The sequence below is a fragment of the Acipenser ruthenus genome, chromosome 13 (genome assembly GCF_902713425.1).
Source record: "Acipenser ruthenus chromosome 13, fAciRut3.2 maternal haplotype, whole genome shotgun sequence".
In the NCBI taxonomy this organism is placed as follows: Eukaryota; Metazoa; Chordata; class Actinopteri; order Acipenseriformes; family Acipenseridae; genus Acipenser; species Acipenser ruthenus.
In genome coordinates, this window is record NC_081201.1 from 14,146,479 (window position 1) to 14,162,714 (window position 16,236).

The 16,236-nt window shown below is 45.8% G+C and overlaps 1 long non-coding RNA gene, 1 other non-coding gene and 1 pseudogene across 2 annotated transcripts; 1 reads left to right on the top strand and 2 right to left on the bottom strand.

Annotated features, from left to right (window-relative positions):
* Window positions 1-4,608: 4,608 nt before the first annotated feature.
* Window positions 4,609-4,723, bottom strand: LOC117968063 (U5 spliceosomal RNA). Its single transcript, XR_004662213.1, has one exon. It is a non-coding gene; the product is annotated as a U5 spliceosomal RNA (small nuclear RNA).
* A 419-nt stretch (window positions 4,724-5,142) lies between these two features.
* On the bottom strand, window positions 5,143-5,347 carry LOC117972008 (U2 spliceosomal RNA; annotated as a pseudogene).
* A 1,404-nt stretch (window positions 5,348-6,751) lies between these two features.
* LOC117968057 (uncharacterized) lies at window positions 6,752-12,896 on the top strand. Its single transcript, XR_004662210.2, has 2 exons — window positions 6,752-7,205; window positions 7,882-12,896. It is a non-coding gene; the product is annotated as an uncharacterized LOC117968057 (long non-coding RNA).
* Window positions 12,897-16,236: the final 3,340 nt, after the last annotated feature.

Consider the following 16,236-nt stretch of genomic DNA (forward strand, 5'->3'; position numbering starts at 1 on the left):
TTTGATCCTGATGCTAAGGCAAACTGTGCAAGAACCTGAAGAACTCTTTCCAAACTTCTGTCTGATGTCAAAAATAGAGTTGTGTCATCTGCATACTGAGAGATCTTAACAGAGATACCCCCACTCCCTGGTAACAACAACCCCTCAATCCCATCATCCACTCTCACCGCCTCTGCAAAAGGTTCCATATACAAAACATACAACAGAGGAGACAGTGGACACCCCTGCCTCACTCCTGAAACTTGTGAAATGAATTCCCCCAGATGCCCATTAATATTCACCCTACTACCCACCTCAGTGTACAACATTTTTAACCACCTCAGAAACTTTTCCCCAAACCCAAAATGTGCCAAAACTCTAAACAAAAAACCCTGGTTCACCCGATCAAACGCCTTCTCCTGATCCAGGCTCACCAACATTAGAGGTACCCTCCTATCCTCAGCCCAACTAATTGCATCCCTTGTTAACATCAGATTCCAATGAACCGATCTACCCACCACCCCACAGGTCTGATCCTGACTTACAATTAACGGCATTGCTTGTTTTAACCTCTGTCATAACCTTTGCGATTATTTTATAATCCACCGTTAACAAAGTGACTGGCCTCCAGTTCCTCAGGTTCATCTCATCCCCTTTTTTAAACAATAAAGAAATCACACCATTCCTCATAGATTTTGACAAACTCCCTGTGTGAAAAACTTCCCCCACCACCATTAATAATACTGGCCCAATTACCTCCCAAAAAGTAACATAAAATTCTTTAGGGAGACCATCTCCCCCTGGCACTTTCCTATCTGCCATTTTATTAAGCGCACTTTTCAACTCGGCAACAGTGACCGGTCTCTCCAAACTCTCTCACCTCATCAGACAGCCTGACATGCACTTTATCCAAAAAAAGGCAGCAACCTCCTCATTAACCTCTTTTTCTGAAAATAATTATTTTATAAAAATTACTAGAACAGTCTAGCATGTCCTCTGTATCCACCACCGTGACCCCATCTTTCCCCTTTAAACCCTTGATCACCCTCTTTTTTTGTTCACCCTTCACCTGTTTAAAAAAGTATGAACTACATGTCTCATGTTTTTCTAAAAAATCCCCCTTACACCTAAACAAAAAAATTACTCTCCCTTTTTTCCCACACCACCCTCATCTTATCCTTAAGTTCCCTTGCCTTTTCAAAATCAAAATTACCCCCTGTGTTTCCCCTTATATACACCCCCTCCAAATCCTTCTGTAACCCCAAAATCGCTCTCCTACAGAATTGTTGAGTAAGTATCTTAATTTTTCCCTTTACCCCCTCCCACCAAACTAGAACAGAATCACAATAACACAACATTTCAACCCATCCCTTAAAATGAAATACAAAAAGCTCCCTAAACGTTTCATCTTCTAATACCTCACAATTAAATTTCCAAAACCCGCCACCAAACACCGGTGTTGTGAAACTAATAATACATTTTAAACTATCTTGATCTGAAAACCATAATGGAGATGTATTGCAAAAACTAACAGACAACACATTTGAAACAAAAAAATAATCAAATCTACTTTTTGCCCCCCTTGAATTTCTCCATGTGATCCCTTCCAACCCTGGATTACATTTTTTAAAACTATCCACCAAACTAAAAAGTACTATAATACCCTTTAACACCCCCACCGTATAATCGTGCACATTCCCCTTATCTAATGATACATTAAAATCCCCTCCCAAAACTATGTGTCTCTTTGTCAGAAGGAGATCCCTTATGGCAACAAAACAGTCCTTTCTAGAAACCAAATCAGTAGGTGCATATACATTAATCAGTCTCAGCTTTTGACCTCTCCAGTTCACATCCACACACAGAATGCGCCCTGGCAGTACTGAAATGCATTGCACTACCTCCATCTCCTTGTCCTTTAACACCCCTACCCCAGATTGAATGCACCCCCCCCCACACTCCACCTCGACTCCCCTCCCCCCCAGTCTTTTGTGTACAAAGCAATATCAGAAGCATCCCTTAAATGAAACTCTTGCAAAAAACAAAAAGAAAATGACAAAGAATTTAAATAAAGAAACACAGAAACTCGCTTATTATAACCCCTCAAACCTCTTACATTCATAGAAATAAAAGATAAAGACATAATACACTAAAAAAGATATGAAAAACTAAAATAAACCATCATTCACAAATGAGAAAACCACAAAAAAAACTGATGTAACTTAAAAAAAGGATGGTGAGTAAGTAGATTCAAGAAACTGCACAGAGTCCTTTTCTTCAGTCAGTTGTTAGGTTTATTGAAATATGCAGGGAGTCTGGTCCCAGGTACAGGACACAGAATAATCGTTCTTACAATTGTTGCATGACATTAAATACCCTTCTGCATAGGTGTCTCTCTCCTCCTCTTTTTCTGACACTTAACCAATAGAAAAGGTACAACTCATTATCATTATATGTGTGTGTGTGTGTGTGTGTGTGTGTGTGTGTGTGTGATCTAGTGTGAAGATCTCTGAACTCAGTGCTTTCTTCAGACCCTGGTGTCACAAAGGTCCATACATCTGGTTTTTGTCATCTTCCTTGTTCCTATCTCTCCGATTTGCCTAAGACACTTTGATCCCAGTTTCATTATCTCTTTTTGGCTCTTCGGTCCCCCTTGAAAACTAGCTTTATGACCCCGTCATAAACCAGCTGTATTTTCTAAGCAAAAACCTGTTAACTAGTTTTATACCCCAGTGGATTCCCCGAAGAGCAAACTTCTTTCATGTCAGGGCTGGAGATCAAAGGACTTGTTTATACAGCCGTGTGCTGCTGGCCAGCCATTTGCTTTGACACAAAATAATCTTAACTTCTCTACCATATTGCAGCCTTCATCTATCACAGCAGTGCTTGCATTTTTGGAACTAACAGTTTTTTCTATCCAATGTTAAATCACTTTTCAGAAAAATAACATGAATACAGCAGTCATTCCTCATGCGTAGCAAACTGCTATTCAATACTTGTTTCATGTTTTCCAACAAAAACCCTCAAACCATTAGTCCCAAAAAGTCTAGCCCTAGAAAGGGCCCGTACCTTCTGTATCCACATAACTCCTCTCATTTTGCTCCTCTGGTAACCCCATGCCTGAGTCCATAAGGACCTGGACTCACCGGTGAAAGACATAAGACTGCCAACTGCAGCACCTCTTCCTCCAAACCAGTGTCCGGTATCATGGAAGATGATGAAGAAACCGATCCAGATAACTCCTCTGCAGTCACTGACTCCACTAAACTTAACTGCTGGGAAGAAACAGCCTCCAAGTCCTTCGGTACATCCATGCGCTGCACGCCCACTATCTTCTTTGGAGTCCCCTCTAAACCAGCAGATGCTGTCTCATTCTCCACTTCTTTGTTACTCTTCCTCCCCTTTCCCCTTCCTTTTCCCTGAACCAAAATCTGCTCCGTCATATCAGTCACGCCGTCGGGGGTATCTCCCCACGACACCACTTCCATTTCTTCTTCACCACCTTTTACCTTATCACCTTCTGCTGCCCCTCCGTCAGGCACAGCAATGTGCCTCATCTCCTTCAACACTTTTTCAATTGGAGGCATGTCATCCACCACTTCCAATCCATCTGTCTCACGGCCCCGTGCAACATCAGCATATGTCTGCTTCTGCTTAGGACAATTTTTAAACAAATGCCCTTCTTCTCCACAGACATTACAGCTCTTATTTTTCTGACAGTCTTTTGAAACATGTCCCAGTTCTCCACAGTTCCTGCATCTCTCTTGTGTACACCCGACCTCTATATGGCCAAAACTGGAACATTTTCTGCAGAACAGGGGCTGTCGTGAATAAAACAGGTAACCCCTATCTGCTCCAATAAAGAAATTTGCGGGGGGATGACGGAACCCATCATATCCTCCCTCCTCTTGGCGAAGCAGCACCTGAAACTGTCTCTTCCCGTTCCAAATTTTAAAGCCGTCTCTAAGTAACTTTCCCCCGGAAATCACATCCACATACCTGGACAGGAAAGCACTTATGGCTAAATCCGACGCATATGGATTGTACATATGTACTGTTATAATCTGGAAATTTGTTTTAGCCAAGGACTCCACGGGGAAAAAAAGATAAAGCATTACAAGTATCAAGAAGATAATGAAAGGCTTGTGCGCTATGCAAAGTGACGTCCAAAAATTTAGATGTTCCATTCCTTTGTAAACAAAAGATTTCTTCCGGCTCAAAATTCAAAACTCCCAGCAATACTTCTCGGATAAATTGTTCTCTATCCAGCATCTCCTCCTCCGCTCTTCCCTTCCACAAAAATCTCGCAGTATTCCTAAGCACAGCCCGACCAGCTGACTTGGATTGACCAGCTGGATTGTTGTAGGCCATCCTGCACACCGCCTTCTCTTTCTCCTAGTGAACAAATGCTGCGGTCATGCCACACACCTGATCTGAGCCAAGAGGCCGAGAAGCGATGCCCACAATGGTTTTTACCCGCCCGCCGGAGCTGCCGGGGTACTCGCTTCGTGGACTGAGGGGGAAAAATGGGAAAAAGAACAAGAAAAAAAAGGTGCCAGGCTCTAATTATTAACACGGCCGCCACCACCGCTGCTGTGCTCGTTCTGCTTTTAAACCCATGTCGAGCCCCACCCCGAGGGGCAGGGCTAGCCAAAAATTGCATTGAACTCATAAATGCTCCTCTCCATGGAAATCTTTAGTAAAAGGCGAAAGATTTATTCGAACTGAAGAGAAGCCAGAGTGTGGCTTTACTGGCAGCCCAGCCCAGCCCTTCCGGCCGGCCCAAAGGCCTTCTCTACCCGGCGGCAAAGCCAAACAAAACAGGGAACTCTTCCCAAAACGCAAGTGCCGTTCGGTCCCGGCAAAGGGGCGCTTTGCTGCTGCTGCCGCCTTGAAAGCGAGGGCTCCTTGCCCCACTAAACAGCTCCGGTTCTGCTTTACCGCTGCGCTCGTCGTCCTCCTCCCACGAGCGCAAGGCCTTCTGGGTACACTGGCCTGCTGCATGAGCAGAGCAGGCTGTCCATCAGTTAGGCAGACCTGCCTGCCTGCCTTATTTGGAACAAACAAACAAACACAACAAAAAGAGCGGGAAAAAATACAACCCAGAAAAAGGGAGAGGGAGAGGCTGGCTCTCTCTCTCTCTCTTTTTTTTTTTTGAGACCTTTCTTGTGCACCGTTCCCGGAGGTACTGCAATACCGGGTCGATGCGTGGAGTGGACGGAGCAAGCCCCGGTTCCATCTCCTGCTTCCAAAAATCAATTTAATATAGACGGGTCCCCCTATGGGGGACTGTGGCAGGATGACAGAGGTTTGAGGCTCAGAGACAGTGGAAGGGGCAAAATAATGATCTTTATTAAACAAAAATAATCAAATAAACAGGCACAAGGGCCAACAAAAAGGTTCAAACAAAATACAGAAATGTAGGCTGGGCATTAGCCTTCACTACAGTTTCTTTTTCAAAAAACTAAACAGCACAGAACACCAACAAACAAAACTCACCCAAAAACTCCTCTCCCTAACAAAGGGTTTCAGCTGTCTTTTATAGTCTGTGGCTGGAGCCCAATTAACTAATAATTAACAATTATACACTTAAGGCTCTAGCCACATTCTCACATGCATTTTACAGGGAGGAATTTAACCCCCTCCCTGCCAATCCAAAACAAACCAAGAATCACAAAAACCATAATGAAAACAGTAAAAATAACAACAATAACAAACAACACATATTTATAGGGGCGAGCTAGCACCCCATCACATTTCCCCCCCCCTTGTGCACAGCACACTTGGCCCCAACGGCCACCTCCCCCCTTAGTCCCAATGTTCCGGACGAGGGGAAGCAAGTGGCCCATGGGGGCGGCCATGGTGGGAGGTCTTCCTTCTCCCATTGCTGAGGGAGGGTCAGTCCATAGCCCAGCGCCCTCTTGGCGGTACCGAGACCTGGTGAAAGGGGACCCAGGTGCATTGGATGGGGCGTCGGGAGCACAGGCAGGCGACCAGCCAGCTGCAGCCCCAGGCAGAGGTGCGAGCCCAGGCGACGTCTGGGCAACCAGGGGGAGCAGAGCAGGAGACCAGGCGACCTCCTGTGCCTGGTGGTGCTGCGACCTGGGAGTCAGGCCCAGTGACCAAAGGGCCAGACATGGAGCCTGGGTGTCCGGGAGCACAGGCTGAGGGATCCAACCCCCAGGCCCCGGGCTGTGGCACAGGGGTGGTGGTCGGGGCTGTGGTGGAGGTGGTCTCCTCACCTCCCCCCCCCCCCCTTCTTCGTGGCCGGCAGCTCCCCTTTGTGAGGCTCCGGCCACAGTACTTCCTGCTGCCATTCAGGACTGGCAGCGACTCCAGGCGAAGCAGGACCCTCGGCGACCCCAGGCGAAGCAGGACCTTCGGCGACCCCAGGCGAAGCAGGACCTTCGGCGACCCTAGGAGGAACAAAAGCAGAGCAGCAGGCAACCCCAGGCGATGCGAGGCAGGCATCCTTGGGCGTGGCCAACATTGCAGGAACCTCTGGCCAGGGTGGCAGTGGCCAGAGTTCCTCTTCTCTGTTGGCAGCAGGAGGTAGAGCCCGCTCCAGCTCCTCTGGTGGCGGACGCGGGAACAGCAGCTCGTCTCCTTCTGATGGCGGAGGCGGGAACAGCAGCTCGTCTCCCTCTGATGGCGGAGGCGAGAACAGCAGCTCGTCTCCTGTAGTGGATTATTTTCTTATAAGGTATTGCCTAAATGGCATTAAATAACTCAATAAAGCTAGACACAGCATTAACACTACAAAGAGCTATAGATGGAACAATGAGGGTAAGAACTAGCCCTGCCCGGTATCTCTAGGACACTGGGAACTGAAGTGAGATAGAAAAAAACAGTTTGTGCATGTTTTATCTCTTTATTTTATTTTATATATTTTATATACTTTTATAATAAGGATGTTACAAAGTGTCGTTTGGCACCACGCCACACTCACAGCCGGAGAAGGTTCCAGAAAGTCTGCCCGGTAACAACCAATCAGGCCTCAACTAAAAGTGGAGCAACTGCCCCAGCCAATCAAATGTGGGGTAAACAAACTTCTGTGGGTAACCACAGAAGAGCAGACGGAAGAAGAGGCGGATCTTCTCTCGGCTGGGTTGGGGGTGCTAAAACTATATAACCCGCACCAAATTAAGGGTGGGTGTGCGATTCTAACTGACTGCTAACAGACTCTGTGATGCATGGTTGAACGCTCCTGATTGCAATCAATAAAGGTAATCTATTTTGTTTTACTCATACTGCCTCCTGTCAGTTTCTAATAAGTCTATTCGAGGAAACGATTGAATTTCCATCACAATTTGGCGCTGCGAGCAGGGTTTCTAACTCGGCCCGTTTTGTCCGGACGGAAAATTGAGTTTAGTCTCATGAGGGTTAGATAGGGAATCACGGAGTCCTTGCATAAGGCTCTGGAAAGATAGGGAATCACAGAGTCCTTGCATAAGGCTCTGGAAAGATAGGGAATCACGGAGTCCTTGCATAAGGCTCTGGAAAGATAAGGAATCACGGAGTCCTACATAAGGCTCTGGAATCACGGAGTCCTGCATAAGGCTCTGGAATCACGGGGGTTTGCATTAACTTCTGGAAATCAGACTCTGCGCAAAGTCTGGAAATCAACTCGTGAGGCTCCTGCTCTGGGTTCGCTGGACAGACGAGACCGATAAGAAACCCGAACGATAAATATAGACACTGAAACTGACTTTAAAGGGAAATAAGCAATTGATTAAAACAAATAAGAAAAGCAATATCTGCTTTTGTGTTGACTGGGAGAGCCTGTATTGATATTTTTTTTCCTTTTGTTTCTCTCTCTGTCTCTCTCGTCGCCGCTTGCATTTGTGTGCTTCTGTGCTTGTTCTATTTCCTGTTGCAAAACCACTGTTGCTATAAGAAAAGGAGGAAGTAGGTGAAACAAATAAGTAATGTTGTAGACTTGCCTAGTCTGACAGACTGTTAGAAAGGAAGAAATTTAAACCCTAGTTTATTGTTGTAGAAAATGGTTAATAAAATGGCCCAGAAAAGTGATTGGTATTCGTCATGTAAAATATATGAAGTACAGTGTCAAAAGAAATCGAAACAAAAAACGAAACAAGAGATAAAAGAAAAACTAAAGATCAACCTAATGGAATTAAAAAAAAAACAAAGGGAAGGAAAAAAAATGATAGAAGAGTTGGAAACTGAGTTGGGACTTGGTGAGAGGATTTAGAGGAAGATGCTACGGGTGCGGCGAATATGGTCAGAAGAGGAGAGAATGCTGGACAGCAGAATGCGTAGCAGATGGCTGAAGCAGATTGCGGAAGGTTTGAGTAAGTATTGTGAAATGTGACAAAGCAGAAACAAAGTTACACTAAAAGTATGATCAAGGATCCTGGTTATGTAATATGCGCATTGTTTGTCTGTCTGTCTATTTAATGTTTACGTGTCTGTATGAACTAATAGTTTGTTCCTTTGTGTTTGTTTCTCTCTGTCTGTTTGTCCATGTGTACACGTTGTTTCGAATATGAATGTCAGAATTGTATTTTGAATAGTGTTACTGACTTTCTTTGCACTGCGTATTAAAGTTTATAAGATTAGTGTTACGGGCTGTCACGTCGAGTCCTCCCAAAAGACCCCACTACAGATTTAACACAATAAACATTAATTTGCAATTAATTGTTGCGCTGACTTGTCTGTTATTGACTGTCCAAGGAGGATGAGTATGTTTAATTACCATCCCCAATATTTAGTGGATCCAGTCGCTAACAGTTGAGTTTGTACTTCGACTAAGCATTTAAAAAACTCGTGGGTGTTTGCTGGGCCAAGACTTGAGACTTGACAGAGGGTAAATTAAGTCCTGGTAGACAGACATGTAAGGTCTAGTGTTTTGCCGATTGTGGCATTGTTGTGTAACTGGAATTCCTTGTGAGATGTGATTGAGTGTCCCGGGTCTGGTTGTTTGTGGATGTGAGGAGAAGGGGTATGGCTCAAAGGTAATGTTTTACCTGTGGAGAGTTAGGACATAGGGCGGAAAAGTGCCTTCAAAGACCCAAGGAAAATAGAATTTAATGTAAAAGTGTGAGTAGGTTGAAGACATTATATATGTATATGTATGACGCTGTAAGCAAGCAAGACTGATAGATGTACCGATTGTAAATGGGGAACTAACTTGTCTAGGCCGCCAGCTGTCAGCCGAGGGGAAGTCCCTGTGCAAAAACAGAATTGAGGCGATACTAAAAATATCACAACCTGTAACTAACAAGAAAAAGGCAAAGTACAAAAAGACAAGAGGTTATGTTACAGAAAGTTAAAACATAGAAACAAGATAGGCATTCCTAAAAGTTGTGTGGTTGAGAGGTGTTGTAGTTTACAGAAGGAAAGAGAAGTGTGGTAGGCTGGGGCATAGACAAGTTGATTGTTATGCTAAAGGTGGAACGGCAATAATATGAATCAGGTGTTAAAGACAATGTAATGTGTCAAAATTGTATCCGTATGTCAAAATTAATTGGAAAGACAAAGAAAGGAATTCTGCAAGGTTCGTGCATTAAGTAACATAGGATAATAAATAAATAAAGTTGCATTACCAGTAAGAGTGCGTGAGAAGCACAATGGGGAAAAGGAAATGACAGTTTACGCAGAGGGGGCCAAACCGAGTCTGGGTTTTGGTTGGGGCCAAACGGTAAACCCATTTTGCCACGCGCCTGGTACCCCATGATGTGTAAGTGGGCACACGGTCTTGACCATGTGTCCAAAGGAGGGGTAGTAGGGGTAGTAGACCATGTGTAGTAACCATGTGTAGTAGTAAAAAAAAAGAAACATGTGTAGTAGTAGTAAAAAAAAAAAAAAAAGAAAATAAGTGGGGCACAATTTGATGGAGCATGTCAGAACTGCGGTAAAATGGGACAAAGGTCAGATTGCAAACAGGGGCAGGAGCCTAAATGTGACAATTGTGGTGATCTCGGGCATAGGTGATCGTTTCGTTGTAAGACCAAGTAAAAGAACTGGACAACCCACACAGTCAACTAAAGTGAAAGCACAAAAGCAACGAGAAGGCTGAAACTAGCTAAGGAAGCAGTGCGGTTTCCTGTTAACCACAAAACAGCAGCTGTGTCAGTAGATATATTTTGTCATTCTTGCACAGAAACAGCAGTCTATTATAGACACACAAAAGACACAAGAAGAGAAAGAGATGTTAACAGTTTGGTTAATACATAGTGCTGATGGTGACACAAACTAGGGTAGCAGTGAAGCTCCCACATGGGGTTAAGTGAGTACGTTGGACACAGACCAAACGGTACCACCGCGTGGATACATCTCAGTTTGAATTTGCTGACACTGAATACCCCGAAACTAACGGTATATCTCTTTCCACAGACAGCGGGAGCAGCAACGGACAGTAACATGATTTGTGTTCCAGGTATTATGTCATTCCAGAGTCGGAGAGGATTCCACACTTCTGGGCGTGGAACGAGGCGTGTACAGAGAGACAAGCTTTGGGGGCCCCCTGGGAGAATTGCACGTGAATCTTTAGACAACGACAAAGACCACTTTCCTTCGAGAGTAACATAGAGGGAACGTGGCAACCTGTGTGTTTGATAAGCCAGAATAATACAATGACTCCAGCACAGTTTGAACAATGTTCTACTTGCGATATGGCGACTAACAGTAAGAGGGGTCCAGTAGGAGTCAATATGCAACCGAACTGTAAGCAGTGATGCGTCATTGGAGGTGGACTGTCTCTGGACGGGAAAAAAAAAAAAAAAAAACTGTGCCAAAACAGTGACAACAGGAACAAACTAATGCAACAAGCAATTGGACATGTGTTAATGTGCACTCAGTGTGTGTGATGGTACTTGTGAAAATACATGGTGTATGGGGGGTATGAAGCCACAGTTCCACTCCACTCAATGTCCCCCACTAATGCCCTTTCCCCAGACAGGTTGATAGCTGTGGAAGAGGCAAAACCATTTGTGATGGGAGCAATCTGGTTGCAAACGTTGGTAAAAATGAACATTGAAGATATCAAACGACATTACACCAAAAGGTGTGATGAGTTTAGTCTATTAACTAAAATATTGAATAAAACTTTTAATCGTGAATTGGATACATACCAACATAACGCAGGTGGCCGTCAAAGGAGGGGTCTGATTGACGACATTGCTGGGTGGTTCGGGGCTGTGAATTCAAGCCTCAATTCCATAGATAGTATACAGCAGGACAATGAAAACCATGGCCGGTTTCTGAAAACAGGTGATGCCATTCAGAGATTGGCCATGGCTGAACAAATGACTGGTGAAAGACGGTTGACACAATAATTGAAGATGTAAATTTGACAGCTTGGAGAGAACAGGTGTTATGTGGGGTATGACCGGATACTGATATGTACTGAACGATGTGATGAAGATATTTGTTTTATTTTAATAGTGCCACATACCACCAGTCGGGTCCACCACAGTACCTGGATAACGGTCAGTAGTCTAGGGGTAGTAATTGGAGCACGGGTTATAGTCCCACAAATAACATGGGTTGATCAGCATGCTCAAAAATGCCACCCTGTACTTCAAAGCCACTGAGTTTATTGAATTTGGTGATGCTGTTCTGTGTGACCATGCTAACAGCACTAACCTGTCAATGCAATTGATGGAAGCAACGGTACACCCAAAGCTAGGGTACGAAAGATGCACTCAGATGAGAAATGGAACATGGTGTGTAATCACCTCAAACATGGGGGTGGGAAGTAGCGGCCAGGTAAGCCTCATGTCACCGGCTGTGTGTTTTCACCCGCAGGGTGTTGTGACTGTGGGACACCTGAGCATGCACCCCACTCCTTTGATTAACATCACAGGCATTAACAAAGATGCTGAAGAATGGATGAAGACAATCAATCATACAGGTATGCTGGTGGCATTGGCACACATTAACAAGCAGCTTATGGACGTTCACTCGAGAGTTAGTAGAGTGCAGGCGTCGCTGGCGGGCAACGCTGGTCAACTGATATTAGCAGATGCCTGATCACATGGGTGGGGTATCCTATGTGGATTAGCTAGGGAAAGTGCTGGAGTGGACTGGGCTGACTAGTGGAATGTGGTGGGACAGGGGTCCTCGCTTATTTCATTATTGGTTTTATCTATTGCTATTTTATTATTCTGTTATTTGAAATATGTGCTTAAGAAACAAAAGAGATTACTTACAGGGCTAGCCAATGAAGTATTGTGTTCCCGCATACGGGGCTATTAACACCACTAAACATTTGACCATGCCCCTCCTCGCCACTGAAGGTAAAGAGGAAGAGGGGTTGAGTTTAGGTATGATAGAATATCATGATTAGTTATGGTACCGGGTTGGCACGGTACCAAAGGAGGGAATGTAGTGGATTATTTTCTTATAAGGTATTGCCTAAATGGCATTAAATAACTCAATAAAGCTAGACACAGCATTAACACTACAAAGAGCTTATAGATGGAACAATGAGGGTAAGAACTAGCCCTGCCCGGTATCTCTAGGACACTGGGAACTGAAGTGAGATAGAAAAAAACAGTTTGTGGATGTTTTATCTCTTTATTTTATTTTATATATTTTATATACTTTTATAATAAGGATGTTACAAAGTGTCTTTTGGCACCACGCCACACTCACAGCCGGAGAAGGTTCCAGAAAGTCTGCCCGGTAACAACCAATCAGGCCTCAACTAAAAGTGGAGCAACTGCCCCAGCCAATCAAATGTGGGGTAAACAAACTTCTGTGGGTAACCACAGAAGAGCAGATGGAAGAAGAGGCGGATCTTCTCTCGGCTGGGTTGGGGGTGCCAAAACTATATAACCCGCACCAAATTAAGGGTGGGTGTGCGATTCTAACTGACTGCTAACAGACTCTGTGATGCATGGTTGAACGCTCCTGATTGCAATCAATAAAGGTAATCTATTTTGTTTTACTCATACTGCCTCCTGTCAGTTTCTAATAAGTCTATTCGAGGAAACGATTGAATTTCCATCACACTCCCTCTGGTGGCGGAGGCGGGAACGGCGACGCTGGTCCTTCCGGCGACGCTGGACCCTCTGGACCCCCTGGCCCCTCTAGCGACGCTGGACCCTCTGGCGGCGCTGGATCCTCTGGCCCCTCTGGCGCTCGGGACAGTAGCTCCACCCCAGGCGACGGCAGACCAGCAGCGACCCCAGGCGACGGCGGACCAGCATCCCTAGGAGAAAGCACACTGAGAGTTTCTCTAGACGATGCGGGCAGGCAGGCAACCCCAGGCGATGCGGACAAGCAGGCATCCTTGGGTGGTGCTGTGCCTCTTAGCCGCCGGGCAGTTTGTCCCCGCGCTCCCTTCAGCAGCCGGTACAGAGGCTGGGAGGGACCTCCAGCATCTTCTGCTGGCGGTGGAGGGAGAGACAGTGCCCGCTGTTCCCCCTCTGCTGGCGGTGGAGGGAGAGACAGAGCCCGCTGTTCCCGCTCTGCTGGCGGTGGAGGGAGAGACAGCTCCGGCTGTTCCCCCTCTGCTGGCGGTGGAGGGAGAGACAGCTCCGACTGTTCCCCCTCTGCTGGCGGTGGAGGGAGAGACAGCTCCAGCTCCTCCCACTCGGGCCGTGGACGCACCGACTCCTCCCGCTCGGGCCGTGGACGCACCGACTCCTCCCGCTCGGGCCGTGGACGCACCGACTCCTCCCACTCGGGCCGTGGATGCACCGACTCCTCCCGCTCGGGCCGTGGACGCACCGACTCCTCCCGCTCGGGCTCCCCCCTCTCGGGCTGCGGACGTTCGGGCTCCCCCCTCTCGGGCTGCCCCCTCTCGGGCTGCGGACGTTCGGGCTCCCCCCTCTCGGGCTGCGGACGTTCGGGCTCCCCCCTCTCGGGCTGCGGACGTTCGGGCTCCCCCCTCTCGGGCTGCGGACGTTCGGGCTCCCCCCTCTCGGGCTGCGGACGTTCGGGCTCCACCCTCTCGGGCTGCGGACGTTCGGGCTCCTCCCTCTCGGGCTGCGGACGTTCGGGCTCCCCCTCTCTGGGGGACGGCAGTGGCTCCCCCTCTCTGGGCGACGGCAGCGGCTCCACCCCCTTTTCTTCAAGGAGGGGGATCTCCCCCATGTCTATCGCCAGGTATGCCAGGACCATGACGGCTATCTCCTGGAGGGACCCCGGGTGGTGCTCTCTCTCCCACTCCTCCCACCTCTCCCCATCTCGATACCACAGCGTGCTGAGGGCTGTGGGGAGGTCGTGGAAGAGGTCCGCTTCGGGGTGCACCAACCACTCCCAGATCTCCCATGATGGTGGTGAAGGCGGTGGTGGGGTGGCTGCCGACGACGGGGTTGGTAGCTGCTGCTTTCTTCGCTGCCTTTGTTTTTTCCCCATTCTGCGCACCGCCAAAAAACCTCCAAAATCCCCAAATTAAAATAATTCAAAATTCAAAAAAAAAAAAAAAAAAAATACTGCTCTGAGCCTCTAGGTGGCGCGGTGGCGCTATCCCGCTTCTCACACCACGTGTGGCAGGATGACAGAGGTTTGAGGCTCAGAGACAGTGGAAGGGGCAAAATAATGATCTTTATTAAACAAAAATAATCAAATAAACAGGCACAAGGGCCAACAAAAAGGTTCAAACAAAATACAGAAATGTAGGCTGGGCATTAGCCTTCACTACAGTTTCTTTTTCAAAAAACTAAACAGCACAGAACACCAACAAACAAAACTCACCCAAAAACTCCTCTCCCTAACAAAGGGTTTCAGCTGTCTTTTATAGTCTGTGGCTGGAGCCCAATTAACTAATAATTAACAATTATACACTTAAGGCTCCAGCCACATTCTCACATGCATTTTACAGGGAGGAATTTAACCCCCTCCCTGCCAATCCAAAACAAACCAAGAATCACAAAAACCATAATGAAAACAGTAAAAATAACAACAATAACAAACAACACATTTATAGGGGCGAGCTAGCACCCCATCACAGGGACGTATCAGATATTAAACTGATAAGAACAGATTTGTTTTTCAATAATTTTATTTTTCCATCAGGAAAAGACAAATACAAACAAATTTTAAACAAAAAACAAAAATTTCGAAACATAAAGAACAAAATGATACATATATATCAATTTCAATAAATAAATACACTCAATACATGAACTATGCATAAAATCAATATTTTCAATTCATGATATGCAATAAAATATCAATAAATACATTAAATACAGTTCTTTAAAACCAATTCAATTAATACAATACACTTAAATCAATTCAAAACGTACAATAAAATACAATTCAATCAATTAAAAAATACAATAAAATACAATCAAAACAATTTAACAAAAAAATCAGTAAAAAACAAGTCAAAAGCTATTACATTTGTTCACCACAGAACACCTCTACAAAAACACTTCATCCCCTAGATATAGGACTCATGAACCACCATAACCCTGGAACACCCTCCATCGATGACGGGCACAATGTACACCTTCTACAAGCGAATCCCTGGCATAATAGTCCTTCATCAGGTGTAAGGCAAGCCGGATTGTATCGGCACTGGACAGCAGCTCCCCCTTGAGGACACACCGGTTCCTGGCTTTCCACATTGCATCTTTTATGCAATTTAAAAAAATCCATAAAACAATCCATTCTTTTCTGTCCATTGCCACCGGGTGTATGCCATAGGCAATCATTTCATAGTCCAGGGAGCCACCGCCCAGGAGCTGGCTTAGCCATGCTCTTGCCTCTCTCCAGATCTTCTTGGAGGAACGACACTCCCAAAACCGATGTCTGATGGTTTCTTCTGCCCCACAACCCTCCATCGGGCATCTAGGGGTCTTTGCCAGGGACCGCTTGTACATTACTGATCGAACGGGAAGGACATCGTGCACCGTCTGCTACGCCAGATCTTTATGGTGATTCAGAAGTCCAGGATGAGCCACATCTTTCCAAATCCTCTCCACCACAGCTTGAGGGTACTGCCCCACCGGACACATCTGGGGTCTATGGTGAACAAAACCAGTTACTTTTTTAAAATCTTTCCACATTTCCGGTTCTATGGTTGCTAAGTCATTTGCTTTTAAAAACGTTTTAATAGACATGTAATAAAAAGGCACATTCCACGCTGTAGGCACTCCCAAGGCAGGTTTAAAAAGCTTTAAAACTCTTAAACCCCCCCCCCAAGATAAAAGCGTGTAAAAAAGGAAGCTTTAGTAAAACCAAACAAACATGCCTCTACATGAACTGCAGTGTACTTTAACCATAAAATCAAGTTAAAATCAGGAAAATTCTTACCCCCGTAAGGCTTGTCTTTGTACA